We start from the raw sequence: 20,469 nt of genomic DNA on the forward strand, positions 1-20,469 counted from the left end.
ATACGCTGGTAAACATTGTTGTGATCAGATGCGCCCAGCTTCGGACAAGCTTTTGTCTTGTATGCCATAGGGGCATTTCCATAACAACGATGCATCGTAACGAGTCGCCTATGTTACATACTGTTCATAGGTGGACAGGACGTTCTCAAGTGTACATCGGTTAAAGTCTCCCAAAATAAATTTTGGGCTGTTCGTGCGAGATGGATTCGGAACGACTAATTCTGTCAGCAACAACCTGACTAGCTTCTCGTATGTCAGCTCCAGGATGAATATAAACAATCATCACAAACAATTGGTTGAATTCCCTCCGAAGATAAAAAAGGGCGAAGCCCAACGATCATCAGCTCAATGTTTGGCGTACGCAATTTCTCTTTGATTGTCCAATCATTGCACCATTGTTTGTTAATGTACACGCACACACCTCCATCCCTTGATTTCCCTGAATCCTTTGTTCTGTCTGATCTTGCCAGATGAAAATTGGGTAAAGCAACCTCGCCATCAGGGATAGTTTGATTTAACCAAGAATCTGAAAATAGGCACGATTCTCGATATTCATTAAGGTAACGAGCACTGGTGCGAAGTTCATCCATGTTATTGCATGTTATATAGACCGAACATTTCCCAGGAGAATAGAAGGAAGTGGTAGTTTTGTCATACGACTCCTTATGCGATTTCGAATCCCTCCTCGTTCCCGCACTTTCGTGGTTTGATCCCACTGGGAAAGTTTTCATAATTATCCATTGGGTCGTGGTACCGGCACTTGTGGGCGGAGTTCCAGTAGCTCCCCCCAGCTGTACACATTGAGTCCGTTAAGAGGTATGGGACTTGCAACACTTTCCACGAAATTTCAATTTCAGTTCAATTTGAATTCAATTTATTTTCATATTTCTCAATAAAGGAATGTACATCAAATATAGCAAATACAAAGTGAATCGTAATATCCGGCTTAGATGCACAGTAAATTAATGTAAGCATGTAAAACATAGCGGTCAATCATCGTACGTTTGGTTCTATGTATAACGCTAAATGAAATATGATGGAACCTACTTAAAAGTGACATGACACAAGACATAAAACGAATACGACCGAGAAGACACGGAATACACAAGTTTGACCAGACATGATGACATACTTACAAATATTGACACACACGAAAAATGTGGTAAATAATCCAAAATAGGCTTCAAACTCGGAGAGAAAATGTCAATGGCGTTCGCTACAGAACAGCGCCCGCCCTATAAAAAAGAGATTGTCTCTTTGTTACCATAATACACCCTTTCCATATACAACGTGTAGGTATGACAGGTTCGATTTCCGTTTCTTTGATGAGAATCTAGAATCAAATAGTCATTCGCCCTTACGATGTAACGGATGGGGTCATCTGATTCATGGTAAGGGCTTAACATTTATTTCCGGACACATCGGATCACCTAATATGTCAGTTTTGACAAATTCTCGAATCTTTATAGTTATCGTTGTTATTATTATTACTATTATTGTTGTTGCTGTTGTTGTAATCATTGTGAAACGACCATAAATCTACTTTGTTGATGTCAACAACACCAATCTTAATAATGATACTCCACTATTGTATTCATTATTAAAGGGAACGCAAACCCAAAGAGCAATGTGGCTTGAGTGAAAGCAGTAACATTTAATAGTATAACACATTAGTGACAGTTTGAGGAAAATCGGGCAATCGATACAAAAGTTATGAATTTTTATAGTTTTGGTGGTGGAACAGCTGGGTAAGGAGACTATCAGAGGTTATGACGCATGAGTGGACTACAATATAAAGAAAATATAAAGGGAATTCAATGAAAATTCATTTTTCATGAAACTTAACATTCCGTCTACTTGATACTGACATATGTTAGGGGTAGCATTTATTCCCCCTGCTTTCTGAAAGCGGGTAGTCAAGTAGAGTACTCTTTCATTTTGCTAGAAAAGTTAAATTTTGTGGAATTGTTTTTATATTTTCTTTATATTTTTCTCCACTCATGCGTCATAATTTCAAGTAGTCTCCTCATCCAGCTGTTCCAACACCAAAACTTTAAAAATTCATAACTTTTGCATCGATTGTCCGATTTTCCTCAAACTTTCACTGATGTGTTCTACTAGTGTTACTGCTTTCACTCAATTGACATTGCTCTTTGGGTTTGCGTTCCCTTTAAAAATATACATGACCTTCTGAAATAATAAACATGGCCAGAATGCCCCTGATCAAACACACTCATCGCTATTTGCTTGATATACTCAAAATGACAAGACATATTTCAAACAACTTTTGCTGCTATAATTAACCATTTCACTTTTTTATTCGATATCATGCTTTTCAAGCTTTTCCTTTGTTTTTTACTCAACTTACCATACGACACCTATATGGTAACCCAACTGGCAATTAGCCCAAGTGGAAATTAGACCAAATGAGGATTACACGAACTTGCAGTTATAAAACCGAATGGCTATTAGACAAATGGCCATCAGATCAAATGAAAATAGACGGAGTGTAAATAAGACCCACTGATCATGAGACGAATGGGAGTATTAGACCAAGTGGCAAAAAATATATTTGACCAACTGACATTTAGAAGGGATTTGAACTAGACCAAGTGGTGATTGGCCCAATGTGTCATTAGACCAACTGGTTACTAGACCATGCGGCAAGTAGACCAACTGAGAAGTGGACCAAATGGGTTTAGCCAATTATGAACATTTCCTTTTCATTGACTACACATCCATTGGTTATTGTGCACTATAATATAGTAAACGGGCTACATCCATCAAACCATGTTACATTATTCATTTACAATAGGCTACATCCAAATTATGATGAAACATTTTCAATTAGCTACATTCAATTCAATTCAATTCAATTCGTTTATTTCCATTTCTATCACAATAAAAACAACAGGAAGCATTCAGTGTTACAGATGAACATAAAAAACAATTACATATAAAAGAAACCACAACAACGACATCAGAATTAGTCATAAATTGTTCTATGATTACAACAGGCAACAAGTAAAATGGAAAATGGTGCACACATAAAAAGCCAATAAGGCTTGTAGGCGCGCGTACACCGTTGTTACAAATCATGCAGAATTACAATCTAAGTTATTTTCAAAAATCATAGATCAGTTTTATACAGAAGATACACAAAAGAACATAAAAAACCAAAAATGAAATGAACATAAAAAGAATTGTTAATACTGTACATCAATGTAATTTTGATAAAAAGACAAAGGACGTCTTTTATACTGCTTCTTAAATAGATTATTATGTTGCTTATTATAATCATCTGGGTTTATTGCATTCCAAAAATATCCTTGATTCAAATTATGTGTCATCATGATCATACAGTTTAATAGGCTATATACATCCATCAAAATGTCTGACAATGTTTTTACTGATCTGTGGCCGTCGAACCGGCGTCAGTGTTGCGGGCTAGATAGAAAAACTATATCTGTGTACATAAGAGTATACTTAACAGATAGTATGGGCATTTGCATACTTACTGACACACATCATTTACCATCAACAATACATAATGTCACTTGAGCTGCAAGAATATCTGCATGTCTTTTTAAGATTGCATTAAAAGTATGTATCAAGTTCATGTAAAAGCACCATCTTGACGTGCACAAGTCTGTGACAGCAGACTAGCGCTGCCACACCGCCATGGATTTCTCTTTCTTCCAGAATCCACTCTCATAATGTTCTATTTACATGCTGATTCACGTTTCATTTGATAAAAAATATGAAAGTAGGATTTTCAGGTTTACAAATTCCCTTTCTTTACAAGTAATATGCCATTATCTATTACGTGAGAAGATACATACCTGAGGAGTAGCTGGATCACTGTCGAATGTCACGATTTCGTCTGATCTAAAAGAATTTGATACATGAAAGGAGATGGAATCATTTTGAACATAAGTGTATGAATAAATCATCCCGCACACGAAATGATGAAAACAGAATGTTGACAACATTGCTCACCATGAAACCAGAGGGCAATTACCCCCGGCTAAATACTGGTTAGTGGTAAGGTTAGAGTAAAGATTAGGGTTAGGTTTAGGGTTATTAGTTTGAGTTACGGTTAGGATTAGGTTCAGGATTAGGATTAGGATTAGGGCCAGGGGAAGGGTCCGGGGTAATTGCCCAGGGGGTAATTGCTCTAGACCCACTGATAAGAATGCCTAAGTGCGTGTGTGTGTATGTGTGTGTGTGTGTGTGTGTGTGTGTGAGTGAACTTGCAATGAATGAAGATCGGGGACAATTGCGCGTAACACACTTTATAATCGGGATATTTGGTAGACTGGGGATATCCCCGATTTCCAAATTGTTAAAAATGATTTTAGAATTGCTTGAAAATAATTGAATTATACCCCCATCTACAGTTCTGGTCTTCTGGAAAATTGCCCAAATTTCTATCAATTTATTATAGGTTTTCCCGGCCAATTTCGCACTTTTGTCAGTCAATTTGATAAAAGTTTCATTCAATTTAGCGAAAATCCTCGTCACTGCACATTCTGTCATTCAAAATTGCAAGTTGGTCGTTCAGTTTAGCATTTCGAACAATGAAATTTGCACATGTGCCATTCGAATTCGTAAAACGAGCATTCAAATTGGCACGTGCTCTTCAGTCATTCAAATTCGCCAACACTGGCCGAAAGGGGTATTTCAGTCATTCAATTTCGCGTATGGGCAGTCAATTCCTAACATGTTCATTCAAATTAACGTCATGTTATTTCTCTTTTGAAAAGGTGATAACATTTAAACGCGTATTTCTATGTGACTTTTTGTTTCATCCACGCACTGTTAAGCAGTAAAAGTATCATATTTTTTACCATACATAACTCGGGTTTGTTGTTCTGTAACGCCCCTTTTCTTTCATACATGTCATTTTAGGCCTACATGTACCAATACTAACTTCATCTTCTTACAGTCATGACAGCACAAATTAGATACAGACGTATTTCTCAAGAAGACAGAAAAAGAATTATAAAAACATTTGATGATCATAATCTTGACTTCCTAGAACTGGCCGACACACTCGGAATAAAGCACTCAACGGCCAGATAAGTTGTGGCCACATGATGCACTAAATCTTCGGACTGGAAGAATCACTAAGCACATTGAAGAAAAAAAAAACACCTGTTGCCAAAATCTTTCAAATAAGTACGAAAATATGAAATGTAATGACGCTTGCAAAACAGTAACTGTGTTGACAAAAAAATAAAGAAAGAACCAAAGCATAAACATGCGTGCTAAATTGACTGCAAAAGATGTTAAATTGGATGCCCAAAAATGAATTTGAATGAACGAGTGCGGCATGTCCGTGATCACGTGACTATATCATTCTAAATTGAATGAACGAATAACGAAATGGTGCTAGTTTTACGAATTTCAATTGAAACAGTGTTAATTAGAATGACGCTAAAGGTAATTTGAATGCTCCAAAATGAATTTGAATGAAGAGATCATAAAATTGAACTACCGAACATGTCATCAACGCTAAATTTTGCTAAATTGAATGCAGCAATTAGGAATTGGACTGACACAAGTGCGAAATTGGCCGGGAAAACCTATATTACACGTTCATACACGTGACACACATATATTCTTTGTTTTTGTCCCGAGTTGGAATGTGGAATTCCCTTACAGAATTTTTATACACATTTCCTCAATTTATTAGTGAAACGTTAACACATCCAACACATCTGTGTATCCTTGTTGTCCCCATCTGAAATGCAAAATACTAACTAAGAAAAATATCTTCTTTTTAAATGTTCTATTCATTTCATAAATGAAAGCTACAAATGGCATTTAATCACTTAATATTGTCAGGGCTTTCATTACAATATCCCCAATTGACGGTGTAAAAAAACTGTCGCCAATTTCCACACAATACAAGTATGTGTGTGTGTGTGTGTGCGTTAAATATACTGATTCATCATACTTATGTCACTAGGTTATATCAACACAACGTGTAAAACTCGCTAGCATTAAACCTTTTAATCCTTGTTAGACGCATTTGGCAATTACTGTTTATTGCGGCATAAATCAAGGTACAATGAAATCATAAGAGTGTACCATTGCAGTATATTCTGCGACTTACTGCTGAAAATAGTTTTCAGTTTGTGGGAAAAAAGAGAGTATGAGGGATAATGGATTTGTTTTATTGATTTAGAGATTGACAAGTGTATAATCTTACGTGAAGACGTATCTGACTAAGCTGACATTGAGGCTGAAGCTGAGGTTAGCGACAGAAGACGTACTGAGGACAACATTAATTTCCATGGCACCATTGATCACAAAGACATCACGGCACAGGGTGTGGCTAACATAGTGATATGTGTCATTGAGTTCAGGGGAGAACCTAATAAGATAAAAATAACAGTTAACAGTAAGGGATAGATAAAAAGCACCATCTTCAAATCAAGTTTATACATATAAATATATGCGTCCTTGCACAAAAAAGAAGAAAAAAAACAAACAAACAAACAAACTTCAAAAAGTCGCCAGACATGGATTTTCAGTTAAGGGCAGATTCTGAAAGAGCAGACTTAAGATTTTAAAATGATTCATAATTCAATTCGAGTGGACTCTCCTAACCCATCTAAAGCACGTATTCTAGAAGAGGGGATCTCGGTTTACGGTTTATTCAAACCCTTATTCCTATCGAGCAGTGTTCTTTGCACTGAATAGGAAAAGAAAAACAGGATGCAAAACTCCTTGGCAACAACAAGGATAGGAGTATCAGATATAACTGAAATTGAAGAGCTCTATTAACACAATCTATTCATGACTTATGCCAACTTCCAAAGCAGCAGCATCATCCTTGAAAGGAGCCTCGAGGACATACCTAATCACAATATTCGCCAAGTAGTGTTGTAGAAAAACTGTTAAAAATACAATTTCCTATTCGTTTTTTGATCCCTAACTTTAGAGTTATGCAGAAGAATTGCCCTTTCAGAGCATAATAGAAACTGAATATTGACCAGGTTTATAATATCCACGTGGTTCAAGACTTACTGATTTGGTGATGCGTCAGGCACCGCCCAGGATAGAATGCTACGAGGACGCTTCACAGCCATTAGAATCGGAGAATCAGCCTTGGCATCGGGACTTTCTAAGTATACTCGTACAGCTTCAGACTAGGGAAAGAAACCAGAAACATTGAATAAAAATAATTATGAAACAAAACTTGTCAATTTAAAGGGGTGGTATAGTTTAGTTAGAGATTGGGGACTAGGATTTATTTTTTTTTTAGTTAATGAAACACCACTTATGAAAAATTTTAACTAGCTTACAATCTTTAGAGGTATTCGTAGTTTATTCTATAGGTGAGAACGGTTTTTGACATGGCTGAGATATCCAAAAGCAAAGCGTGAACGTACACCACTTCAGTAATGATAATGAAAATACTGATTTTTTTTTTCAGACTGCAGAAGAACATTCGTTACATGACTACTACCAACTTTGAAAGCAGTAGAAACCTCAAAAGTTGTTGTATAGAGTTAAAAGTTAAAGTGTTTGAAGAGGATTACAAAAATGACATATACCAGTAAAACATGCATAATCACACTACTCTACAATACAGAATTGTAGAAACACTCCAAAATGTAGAAGTTTCCAGTCATTTTATGATGCCAGACTTAATACATATGTAGATCATGATATATAGTATGTCTTTCTAATTGCATGCGTATCACCATCGTATGCGTTTTCTATGTAGTATTGACCCGTATATACACGCACAATCAATACACACATACATCACACACGCACAACCAAACACTCGTAAAAGTTCCAGTTACCGGACAACTGACCAAAAAGCACGGTTTATGTAGACATAACCTCAGCAATTAAGCATTACTTAATTCAATTCAATTCAATTCATTTATTTTCATTCTTCTTCTTCTTTCTTTTTCAAAGAAACATAACACAAGATAAATCAGGTTTTACATCATAAACAAAGAACATTTGCCTTTGCAATTAATAAATGGTACCAATAAACATAGGAGCGAATACTGGTAAAAAAAATGATACAAAGTCATGCTTCAGTTGAAAAAAAAAAGGAAGAAAGCATTACTTAGTTCCAATCTTAGTTACAACGCAATCCAGCGAAAACTCGCTATAACCCCTATAAGGAGTGATAAGCCTGGACCCTAAACGCCTGCTGAATGTAATAGTGACAAAATGCAGGACTATTATTGTTCAGCATTGATAAAGATTCAAACTGCTTGCGGCGATGCGCAAAACCGACTAAATTCCACAGTTTAACAGCTTTTGATAATATGTATGTAACTATAGGCTACGACAATTAATGCCTCAATTAATGTTGAATTATTAATTTTGAAGGCGGTTTCTGCTTCTCATTGGAAATTATTCTAAAACAGGGCCCAGGCAAATCCCGACAGTCGGGGACCACGCACCACTGACCAACTTGAGCCACTTAGAATAAACCGGAGTCAACTGTAATAGCTCTTAACTCCTCAAGCTACAGAAATTTAATTTTTAAACATATAATAAAAATAGGGCCTACATGTAGATAGTCAACACAAGTCGGTAATTTGACAAGGCGGCATGAGATATACGACATTAGTGGTAGTACAAGTGATGTTGCCCTTTGTGTGGTGAGAGAGGTCGGTAGAGTTGCTGGTGAAAGGGTCACTCTCATGGATGTGTATACTACAAATGATACACCTACTGGCTGAACAATGTGCCATGCTGTAAAGGAGAAGAATTGTAAGTGAGGGAGGGGAATTCAGCACGGACGAAGAGATCCTTGAGGTTCTAGGGGCGTCGGTATGCCAGGATGGGAGTATCTTGGACGGCCTGTGAGAGACGACCAGAGGTGTGAAGGATATGGTGATTATCACGAAGGATATTTTGGAGAGGGGATAGATTGGGATGGAAAGTGGTCACGAGGGGTATTCTGTCAGTAGTGTCCTGCTTGTTGGTTTTCGGTTTGAGAACTTCAGAGCTGGGGAGAGAACGAACTTTGTTGATGGCTTGTTGAACTCTCCTGGTACCGTAGCCCCTGGCTGAGAGATGTCTCTTCAGGTTTCTGGCATGGAAAGAAAATTCGAAATCCTCAGAGCAGATACGGCGAAGTCTGAGGTCTTGACTGTAAGGGATACTGGTTTTGTAGTGGCGCGGGGTGGCTGCTGGCTGAGTGAAGGTACTGATGGGTATCTGTGGGTTCGGTGTAGAGAGTGGTGTCGACATGGTTAGAGTCCTTCCTAACGGTGACATCAAGGAAGTTGGTCTATTCTTGGGAGAAATCAGAAGTGAATTTGATGGTTCTGTGGAAAGAATTGATGTGGTCAATGAACGTACGGAGGCTTTCTCCCTCCCTGGTCCAGATGAAGAAAATGTCATCGATGTAGCACCACCAAATCCATGGACGACATGGGACTGAATCTAACATCTGCTGTTCCAGCATGGTCATGAAGAGGCAGGCGAAGGAGGGAGCCATCCTGGTACCCACAGCTGTGCCAGATAGGTAGTGCTTGTCCATGAACGTGAAGTTGTTTTTCGTCAGTACATGTGACAAGAGGGATTTTATGTCAGATATGGAGGGGGGGGGGGTTTGGAATGGTCGTTGCTAGTCAAAGCCTCACAGGAGGCTAGAATACCTTCATCGTGGGGAATATTGGTGTAGAAAGAGGAGACGTCGAAAGTACCGATGATTGTAGTCTCGGGTATCTGGTCCTTGATGTCATCGAGTTTCCTGAGAAAATCTGGTGTGTCATGAATGTTGGAGGGTGCGAGTGAGACGAGAGGTTTAATGTGGTGATCAACAAAGATGGAGATGTTCTCTGTTGGGGAACGATTTCTAGAGAGGATGGGACGACCGGGATTGCCAAGTTTGTGGATCTTGGGGAGGAGATAGAATCGGGCAGGTTTGACATTAACGGGGGAGAGAAATTTGTGAGCCTTCTTGGTGAGGTGTTCATGTTCCTTCATGTCATCGAGTGTCGACTGGATCTGTTGGGAGAAATTATCGGTGGGATCAAAGTCAAGGAGTGTGTAGTGGGAAGGATTGTGGAGATGTTTCATGGCTTCATCGATGTACTGGTGGTGGTCCATTACTACAACAGCTGATCCTTTGTCCGCAGGCTTGATGATGATGTCAGACCTGTTTTTAAGAGATGAGAGAGCCTGGCGTTCTTCCTTTGGGAGAATGTCATGTGATGCAAGGTCAAGGGTATCTGCGGAGTGGACTGGAGATGAGAGAGCTTCCATGTACGTTTCCAGGGAGGAAACTCGATTCTTGGGGGGAATCCATGAGCTTTTTTGATGAAAGGGCTCAGAAGTAAAAGGGGGTTAAACGAGAAAAAACTCTTTGAGGCGTAACCTGCGGTAGAAAGGTCTTGGCTGAGTGCTATCTAATCGACCTTGGGTGGGGTGGGGCAAAACTTGAGACCTTTTGAGAGAAGAGACGTTTCTGCTTGAGAGAGGGGAGAAGAAGAAAAGTTAACGACAGAAGTGGAGGATACATCAGTGGATGTGGTGAGTCGTCTGAATCTGTTAGACCGTTGACGTTTCCTCGTAAAGTTGCCTATTTTCTTGTTCCTGAGAGCAGTGAAGTCAGACACATGTTTTGAGAGACAAGATTCAATTTCATCATGGTATTTGAGCCACTGGGTGTCGGTGCAGCAAGAGCGAAGTTCACTCTCCAGTCTGTCGATGTCAGCTGAAAAGGAATTGAGAGAGACGGCACACTGCTCGGAGAGAATGTTAATCAAACGGATGGAACCTCCATGTAGAGTCTGGTTCCAGCGTTACCGTAGTTCAGGCAAGAGTGTTCCAAGAGCTGGAGTGCAGTGGAGTTGGAGGCCTGTAGGTATCATGCGTTTGAGGGAGTAGAATCTGTAATTATCCTGGTGAAATGAGAATCTGAGGGCCTTGAGCTTGGTTTTCCTCAGTTGATGAAAAAGAGATAGATGGTTAGCCATGGTAGGCAGGGGACAGAGAAGAACAATGATTGTCAAACAACAGAACAAGGGAAATACATAACCTGTCAGAATTGAGGGAAAATTCAAAGATGGGAACAAGATAACGACCTGTAAGGGGAATGAATCAAAAGGAAAAAGGTTAGTACAGTCGGTCAAAGTACAGGCCAACCTGAGCTAAGCAGAAAAGTGGGTAGAGAGAAATGACAAAGGGAAATGAGACAAGCTCAGAGATAAAGGCTCGGAACTGAAGAGAAGAGTATACAGGGACGGAGACACACACCTGAAAAGAAAGTAAGAAATACTATACAAACAAACAAATATAACACTGTAGAAACAAAGATACTACAAGTCGAGAAGTGGGAGGGAAACAGGGCAAGGAAAGAGACTGAACTGGAACAAAACAAAACAATTAAAACAACAGATAAGACAAAAAGGGTAAGGAGGATCACGTGGACGTGATGCAACAGCAGAGAATGAACTAAGTGTAGCAAAAAAGCTGCTGAAAACTGCTTATCCAAGTCGTGGGAAAGTTCACAATATATTGATATATTGATCCATCACCGTTACACAATAATTGCACGTACAATATTGGGGTTTGGGCGTGGTTTACGCATTGACACGAGCTGTCGTACGGTTTCGTGCCAATGCGAGAAACATTCATGGAAACGTGCGGGAGGATGCCGGTCATGGCGTGAAATTCATGACAAAAATTTCAACGTGTTCAAATTTTGGCATGACTATAAATGTTTTACATGAATCTTTCGAGAACGTTTCGCGAACGAGTCTTCCAGCTTGTGTACATAATGTGCGACAGCGCCGCAGTGTAAGCAAACATGTTTCAGTTGAAATAGGCGCGGTCACACTGACAAAAGATCGAGAAGTGAAGGAGATCTTTTCCAGTCATCGATCTTTTGCCAGTCGTTAAGAAGAGGAAGAAGAAGTAGAAGAAGAAGAAGAAGAAGAAGAAGAAGAAGAAGAAGAACAAGAACAAAAAATACCAATGCAAGTAAATACGACAAGAAATTATATCTCTATTGCCAGTAGTAGATAAACTTTAGGAGATTACGTGAGAAATGATTATAAGCTTAATCATTACTTTTGCAAATCTATTTTTCTTATAATGCAGTATCTGTTTAACCTATATTTCGTTCGGTTAACAACGGCGAAAAAGAAACAGTCGAATATCGATGGATGGTGACGAAGAAACAGGACCTCAGCCAGAAAATGGGATAGCGGTAAAACATTTCACTTTTCATGTCTTATTTTTCTGAATATCTTATCATTGTTTTAATTTGCCGTATTTTCTCCATAATCTAGTCATCATCTTTTATAGTTTCGAAATTCGTGATTTCCTTAATCATTTTTAGTCATTAAATTCGTTTATGTGTTAATTCATTTTTAATCTTGTTTTCTTGCTGGAAGAAAAATAGATATAGACCCTATATATCTGAGATTAAATGTAATCACATTACAATATGTAAAATATTATTTATATTATGTTCTATATATAATTATATATACAGAATATGTTTACACATACTAATGTATAATCTACATACACAAACACTTTTATACACAAATATACTTTTATATATTCATTAATGGTTATTTACATGTCATTACATAATATACAGATGCTATACGTGTTATCAGCTGTGTAAAATATGTTCAACTAAGCCCGCAATTATATATATATATATATATATATATATATATATATATACAAATATATATATATAATATATATATGAATATATATCTGTTTTTAAATTTTTGGAATTACTATACCTGCAGGATATGATAGAGAAATTCAATCAGCATCCAGCAACAAACACCAGCAGTACCGAGCTACAAGGGACAGCATCGGTCGCAGCTGAAATATGGAATGTCACGGACACGATTGCCCCAAGTTCTACCCAACAATCTATGACTTCATCTTCGGGAGGTGTTATTGCGCCCCCCGTGCCGCAGACAGCTAGAACGCCCTCAGACCCTCCGTCCGATAGCATGAAGAGTGATTCGAGAAAAGCCTTGGACAGTCTGACCGTGATGACGCAGGCAGTTGAAGCGACTTCGGAGAGTCTACCCATGATGATGGGGATGGCCGCTGGGCGTGGCAGGCTACCAACACCTCCCAGCGGACAACAAGCTACCTATTTCAGGGATTACAACTGGAGCGTGCCGCCTGAAGGCGAAGAAATCTATATACGACATTCCGCTCGTGACGAGAGCAGCAGCTGCTGGGAGCCTTCCCACATCATCTCATGGCAAACGGGAGAGAACAAGAAGTCCGACTAAAAGGCCAAGTCACACCTACGCCAATCTCCCTAAGTTGTTATCATTATCTTACCCGAGACGAGGAAATTGGCCAAAGCACAATACAACAGCGGCGCCGCAACATTTTTAAGCTTCCAAATTTTGACAGACGAGGTTCAAAGAAGAGTGTCATTCTAGTGACTTGTATACATCATGAACTAGAATATGAAATGAATGTGATTACAAGCCCTCGCCATACTTCCGCCCTTTTGAGGGGTTGCCATGGCAACGTCAACCCCTCCTCTTTTTTTATTTTGTTTACGTTTTCACAGGCAATCAGATGTTATGAACAAAAACAGGTGGATAGAATTAGAAACATAACTTCCCGTAAGACCCCTTATAGTTTGAAACAGTTCTATTCTCCGATACTCACACCTGTTCGTCGGCCTTCTTGACAGTGTATCTCAGACAACTGTCAGACGGAAATCCAGTTCTTTCTTTCTGCTTCTTTCCAGTCAGTTTATTAATGATTCTTTTAGATTCTTGCAGAACCTTCCAGAAAAGCTGATCAGATTTCAGTACACAGATTCCTGCTAACAAAGGGTCATTGCTCCTATCGCATACTAGATACTCTATTTTTTTTTCTTTCTGAGAGATAATGATTACTGGTATGCCACATTGAACATCATGTAGCCAACTTTCATAAAAGGGAGCTTTAGATTTTCGCGACGCAAACGTTCAGAAGAAAAGAAAACTGTTCTGAGCATGCGCAAAATTGCTTACCAAAATCGATCTATTTATATGGCGTCGTCCGAGTTGTCACTACGCGTTCTGGGCTAATTTTACCTCCGCTCAATCAATTCATGACGCAGAGAGCCACTGGTACTTGATCATGTTGATGCACTGATCATATGGGGCACCATTTACTTTTTTTTATAGGATGCGTCTCCGCATAATCTAAAGCTACTTTTCGACACGACGTAGGGAAGGAGGAGAACGGCCAACGCAATCGTCGTCTCAAACGTCCGCGTCGCAAATCTAAAGCTCCCTAATAACTTATTGAATCCATTAGGCATGGCTCGACATTAGCGATGGTCTGGTGGCCCGGGGCCACTGAAAATTGGTGTCGTGGGTCCAAATTCACGTTTTGGTGGCCCAATCGCACTTTAAAACTTGTAGCACGTACTTGTAATTACTTTTGTCTCACTTGTTTTGCATCTTTATGATCATGTCACCAATACTATTCGTTTCAACCATCCATGTATTAGGTTTGTGTCATGTTTAACCGTGAAAAGAGCATGAGAATATTAACTGAATTAAATCGAATCAAGAATAAAGGATTTGGATTTCTTGAATTCTGACATTTGGCCTGGGATTGTCTTTGCTTTGAATAAATAAAATTCTGACCAAAAATGCGGAGACTTGAGTATTTTAATTGTAATTAACATGATTACCATTATCACTAGGTTACTCTCATTATTTCTGTATACTTCCAAAATTATCATTATCAATATTGTTATCAACATTATTCAATGGAGCTATCAGTGTCCGTATTGTTTCTTACACATTTGCATCACCATCATCAGTGGCGTACGTAATGAACATATCTAAAACTTTTGGGGGGGGGGGGTGGGGACAAAAAATCTTCGTCATGGTAAGTAGCTCAAACGTAATAACTATTCAAGCTGTACATCGTGAGATCACATCAAATATAACATCTTGCCTTATTCTGGTCAAAAGAAATCATGCTTTAAAACAACATTTTTCTTTTGTGGGTGGTGGTTGGAAATCCGAGTTGGTTTGTGTGTGTGTGTATTTTTGTGAGGGTTACTTTGTTTAAAAAAAGGCGTGACAGGCGTATGAGTGTGAGGACGACCGTTCAGGTGCGAGTCTCGCGCATAATGCGTGAGACTTTGTAAATAGGACGGGTGTGACGTAAAAATTCAATGCTCTTCAAACCTAGAGGATTGAGACGAAAGACTCCTTCTTCGTACCAAACCAAAACGACGAGATGTAACTATGGTAACCTCCTCCTATCTGCCGTTGTCTATCTACTGGTTGTAATGCTCTTGTTCGTACTGATATCTCATTCTTTGCTTTCTTTCTCCATTCCCATTCTGTGTTCATGGTCAAAAATCTATCAATCAAAGAGTGTTTGATGATACATGGATATCACGGGATTTGCTAAAACCGAAAATCCGCGTTAAACGGCCACCCCCTAATGATGGATAATTTACAGAATGACGAATTGCAAGTGAAAAAAACTTTACTCATTTCCTACTGTGTATGTTGTATGTAACAGTGAATGCACGTGTATATGTCTGTGTGTGTACCTGTGTGTGTGTTTGTCCCTCTCGACATTTGTATCAACAGGCTACCGAATCTTTCTGCCCGCCGCGCCGTTCAGTTCGGAGAGAAACTTGAATCAGTTGAATATCACGCATTACAAAACCGATCAGCCTATATCCTAACAATAAATGAGACATCTACGATGATGACGACTACATTGTACTGTATAATAATCTATAATGCCATTTTTCTTTCTAACTGTTAAAAGAAAGTAAGAACGCGAATAACAAACATAGCTATCCAGCACAGCAATGACACACACACACACACCCACACACACACACACACACACACGCATACATGTCTAATTCTTGTCTCCTTGCACACATTTCTTTCAGGCCCCGCCACACTTAAGCGTATCGAGCCAACGAAAGCTCAACGAATTCAAAATTTGAAGATAAATTGTACGTTTGCGTCCGTTGCTGATTACATACCAGAATAGTTCGTAACAAGTTTGACGTTAATTCTTTGTATTCGTAATTAACTATTTGCAGGGACTCGCAGAGATACGCTAGAGCCGATATTTTTTTTTAAACACATCTTTAAAAAAAAAAATCGGCTCCAGCATACCTATGCGAATCTATACGAATGGCTAATGGATACAAAGAACATCAAACATGTTACGAACTATTTAGCAACGTTTGTATAGAACATCAAACATGTTACGAACTATTCTAGTATTAACGACGAATGCGAACGTATCTTCATATTTAGAATTTGTTGGGCATTCGTTGGCTCGATACGCTCTAGTGTGACGGGGGCGAGAGGAGAAAAATCACTTCTCATAAACAACATTTTGTGATGAAAGAGTGACGCAAACAATAATCAAGACACAACCATGGCATGTTTCAACTTCGTTGTCAAATTCCGTTCATATTTTCTAACAAAGGACTACCATTTTGAAAACATCCATTGTAATAATATTCACAATTATAATAATACAAATAGGACAACTTGTTACAACGATAACCAAATATTAAGTTGCAAATACATTTATACATTTTCCTCTACATTCTTAGTCACACAAGATGTCTCAACAAAGCACCCGTGGAGACATTTCAAACGTGTTCTGCTGTCTCACAGGCGAGCATTAGATAGTGAATAATAAAAACGCAACTGAGTGAGGAATTAACAAGAAAACATTTAATCGTGTGAACCAGTACTTGGAATGATACTAAATGCTTGTGAAATGTCACACAAGTTTTATCGTTGGCACGAACTTTAATGAACGACAATACCCTATCAATACGCTTTGGTAAGCCAGCTAAAATCGTTGCAATGAACTTTCATTGAACCCTGAAATGAACACCTCGTCGGATGAATGACTATGGGTGCGTTCATCAATTCCTTTTCTCGGCAGAAACAGGTTATCCAAACAGCTTTCAAGGGACCTTAACGAGTTGATAAACGCAAAGCTGTTTTGAAAGCCCTTTAGGAAAGCCTTTACGAAAGGGTGCGTTTATCAACTCTCCTTTCTCGGCAGAAACAGCTTATCCAAACAGCTTTCAAGGAATCTTTTACGAGTTGATAAACGCACAGCTGTTTTGAAAGCCCTTTACGAAAGCCTTTTTCGAAAGCCCCAAATTTGTGGCTATTCAAACAGGTTTCCTAAAGAGGTTTTCAGAAACCTGTTTGTAAAAGCCTTTTGGAAGTTGATAAACGCAAAGCTGTTTTGAAACGGCTTTGTAGTCTTGTACTTCAGTACTTGTACTTCTCCTCGGGTCGAATAGCGCAATGCAGCTGTGCAGTGACAGGCCAGTCAAAAAATCGTGTTCGCGATGAGAGTTGATAAACGCAACTATTTTGAAAGCCGTTTCTAAAGGGCTTTGAAAAGGACTATCGAAAGCCGTTTAAACAGGGGAAAGTTGATAAACGCAGCCAAAGTCTCATGCCGCCACTCAGAAATATTTGAAGTATGTGCTAAACTGGAGCTGAATTTACTATTTTTTTTTTTTCGGTTTCGTGTGTAGCAAGACTTCTTCTTGTTCTATAAGATTATCATAACCTCTGCTCAGTGTTAAAAACTCGATACTCGGGTCGTGAGATCTTAAAAAATGATTGATTTATATCAGGAACCTGTCGCAGATTATGTTAACAGGAAGAGAACGTCAATCCTCTTTTTTTTTTTTTTTTTTTTGGGGGGGGGGGTCTACGGTCTTGTCCTTAGTTTGATTATCACAGAGATCCACAAAGGATTACTTTCAATTGTTAAGGATTGTACATACACCTGAATGAAACAAAAACAAAGTATGTTGGAATAGAGCGTTTCGTAACAGCAGACATGTGACACTGATTGCAGAGGCGGATCCAGGAATTCCGTAAAGGGGGGGGGGGCACCTTTACAAAATTAAAGGTGTGTGTGTGTGTGGAGCCCCCCCCCCCATTTTTTTTTCTTGTTTTAACAAAACATAAAGAGGGGGGGGGGGGATGTGCCTGGTGTACCCCTGCCTGAATCCGTCATTGGATTGTATGAGCTGAAAAGCATCGTTCACTTTATCTTTATTGTGAACGCTCTTTATTGTGAACGCGTCAAGAGTTCCCCCAAATGCGCCGCGGCAGTAAAGACGCATGCTGCTTTGTTAGGTAAATATTGTGGTAGCGCCATAGAGAGTTGTCCAACAATGCTGCAATATCAACCGTAAAGTTTGTGGGTTGTGGGCTTCCGATGGCGCTCTGCACAGCATTTAATGCGAGTCATGACAACATCGTCAGCGAAAATGTGACCAAGGATGCATCACCTGTTACTTCTTCTTCTTTCAATAAAGTACAGCCCAACATGTAGTGACAAACAAACAAACAGACAAACAAAACCACACACACAAGCATTCAAACTCGTGGAGATACTTCCGCTTTAAATTTCACGAAAATAACGGTCACAGAGCAAACGTTTCAAGCGTCCTTTTCGGACCTAAGCCCATGAATACTTTGGACTCGTCCTACTTGGTTTCAGCTCATGCATAAGTGTCCAAGCCATTAAAACCTCTCTTGTAGTATAGCACTTCAAACCCTGTACATCACATCCCCCCGCCCCCCCCCCCCAAAAAGAGAGAGATTACATATAAAAATTGTCAAAGCAGCATCATATGAATGGATATGAGTCATGAAGAGAACTATGCAGGTCTGGAGCAGACAAGGAAATGTCAAACTTGAAATGAGACTTCCTCGTCAGGGCACTTAGCCTAGTTACAATCACTTTTGATGAGGGAGAAAAACCCTGATGACATCAATGTGTGTTTCCATACATATGTACAACAGCCTTTCATCACTTGTACTTTCCACTTTTCTATTCTTCTATTTCAAGTGTTTTTGAAGTTCATGGCAAAAGGGACAAGATGACACACTACATCATTATCTTCAGTTCAGTGACCTTTCCATGAATGCCTTGATCCGAACATGCTAAATTACACAGGAGAACATAAGGTCACTCCCGCACTGACACACTTTCCAAATAAATTTCATTGGAAATGTGAAATTTCCACAATTTCCAAAATTTTCATTGTATGGGAAGATATTTTCCATTTAGAAATCAAATTTCAGCATCATAACACTTCCTTGGGCTTGAGCCTGTTAAAAACAAAACAAAAAACAAAACAAAAACTTCCAAAGGCTGTTTCTACATATTGTATGTTTGTTGTTTGGTATAAAAAGAAAACATGTCACTCTATTTTGCCTTCTCAGACTATTATCCTTCCATCAAAGGCAGCCAATATATAGAATCACATTCCATTCATAATGATGTAAGGTGCTGATACAGTATCATAAAAGTACATGGATTTTAAAATGTCAGTATTGAAACTTTATGAAAACTTCAGGAAAGTCAAGAGGTGAATGACAAACATATTAATATTCCAATTATACCAATGAAATCATTGTGAATGATATGAGTGAAGGTATTATGTAGAAGATAACAATAACAATAATAGCAATAATAATAACACTAATAATGATAAAAATAATAGTAGTAATAACAACAATACAGAAAACAATAACAAAAATAGAAATAATGATGACAATAAAAGTACTAACAATTATACTAAAAGGACTGGCACAATAAAAATTCAGGTTAAGATATGTGCAGAGAGAAATATTTTCAGAGACAATTAGAGGTCACCATCTCAAAGAAACTGACTTTTCACCACCTGTACACCTGGGCCCTGTTTCACTAACATGGGATCTTGATCCAAACAATGAGCATCGTCATTACACTCACCACATGCAAACATACAGACTCTCACACTTACACAGGCATGAAGAGTAAGCACCTACTTTGGGGGGGGGGGGGGAGGGAATTGAGAGGATTAGTAAATCTAATCCAGATATTAACGCTGTATGTATGTGCCTAAGCACATATCTAACATTCCAACCATTTTCATCAGCATTCACCAAGCCAACCAAACTACGTCTGGACCTAGCTGTGAAGTTATGAACTTCAACAAGCCCACTCGAGCGTATAGTATTGTGCCTTTAGGGTAATCAGAATGCAATTGGTACACTATGGGGATCAGGGAGATTAGTTAAATGTAAATATAGATTCATTTACAATTTGGTTTCCAGACATCTGTGCCAACTGGCAAAGGATACACTCCAGCGTGTGTGTAAATCAGCAAACAAAGCAAAGAAAGGGTTCAAGTTCTTGCAAATGATGTAATTGAGCAGACAGCCTGAATTTCAGTCCCAATCATAACAAAACTTCCCTTACCCTCCTACCATCCCTGCTGATAAAGAGGACTTTGAGTGATGTAAGATGCACATGTTTCTGTTCCACTGTATGATTGTTTTCCATCACCAATGCCTAATACAGGAAATGTGCCACATGCAAAACCCACAGAAAACAACATTCCTGTACTTATGAATATCATCCTAAACCAAATTTAATGATTTGGGTATCATAGTC

General features: G+C 38.8%; 2 pseudogenes; both read right to left on the reverse strand.

Annotated features, from left to right (window-relative positions):
• LOC140229815 (uncharacterized) overlaps nucleotides 1–20,469 on the reverse strand; it is a 137,731-nt pseudogene that overhangs the window by 110,252 nt on the left and 7,010 nt on the right.
• LOC140230110 (uncharacterized) lies at nucleotides 9,104–10,101 on the reverse strand (annotated as a pseudogene).

The sequence above is a fragment of the Diadema setosum genome, chromosome 6 (assembly GCF_964275005.1).
Source record: "Diadema setosum chromosome 6, eeDiaSeto1, whole genome shotgun sequence".
Lineage (NCBI taxonomy): Eukaryota > Metazoa > Echinodermata > Echinoidea > Diadematoida > Diadematidae > Diadema > Diadema setosum.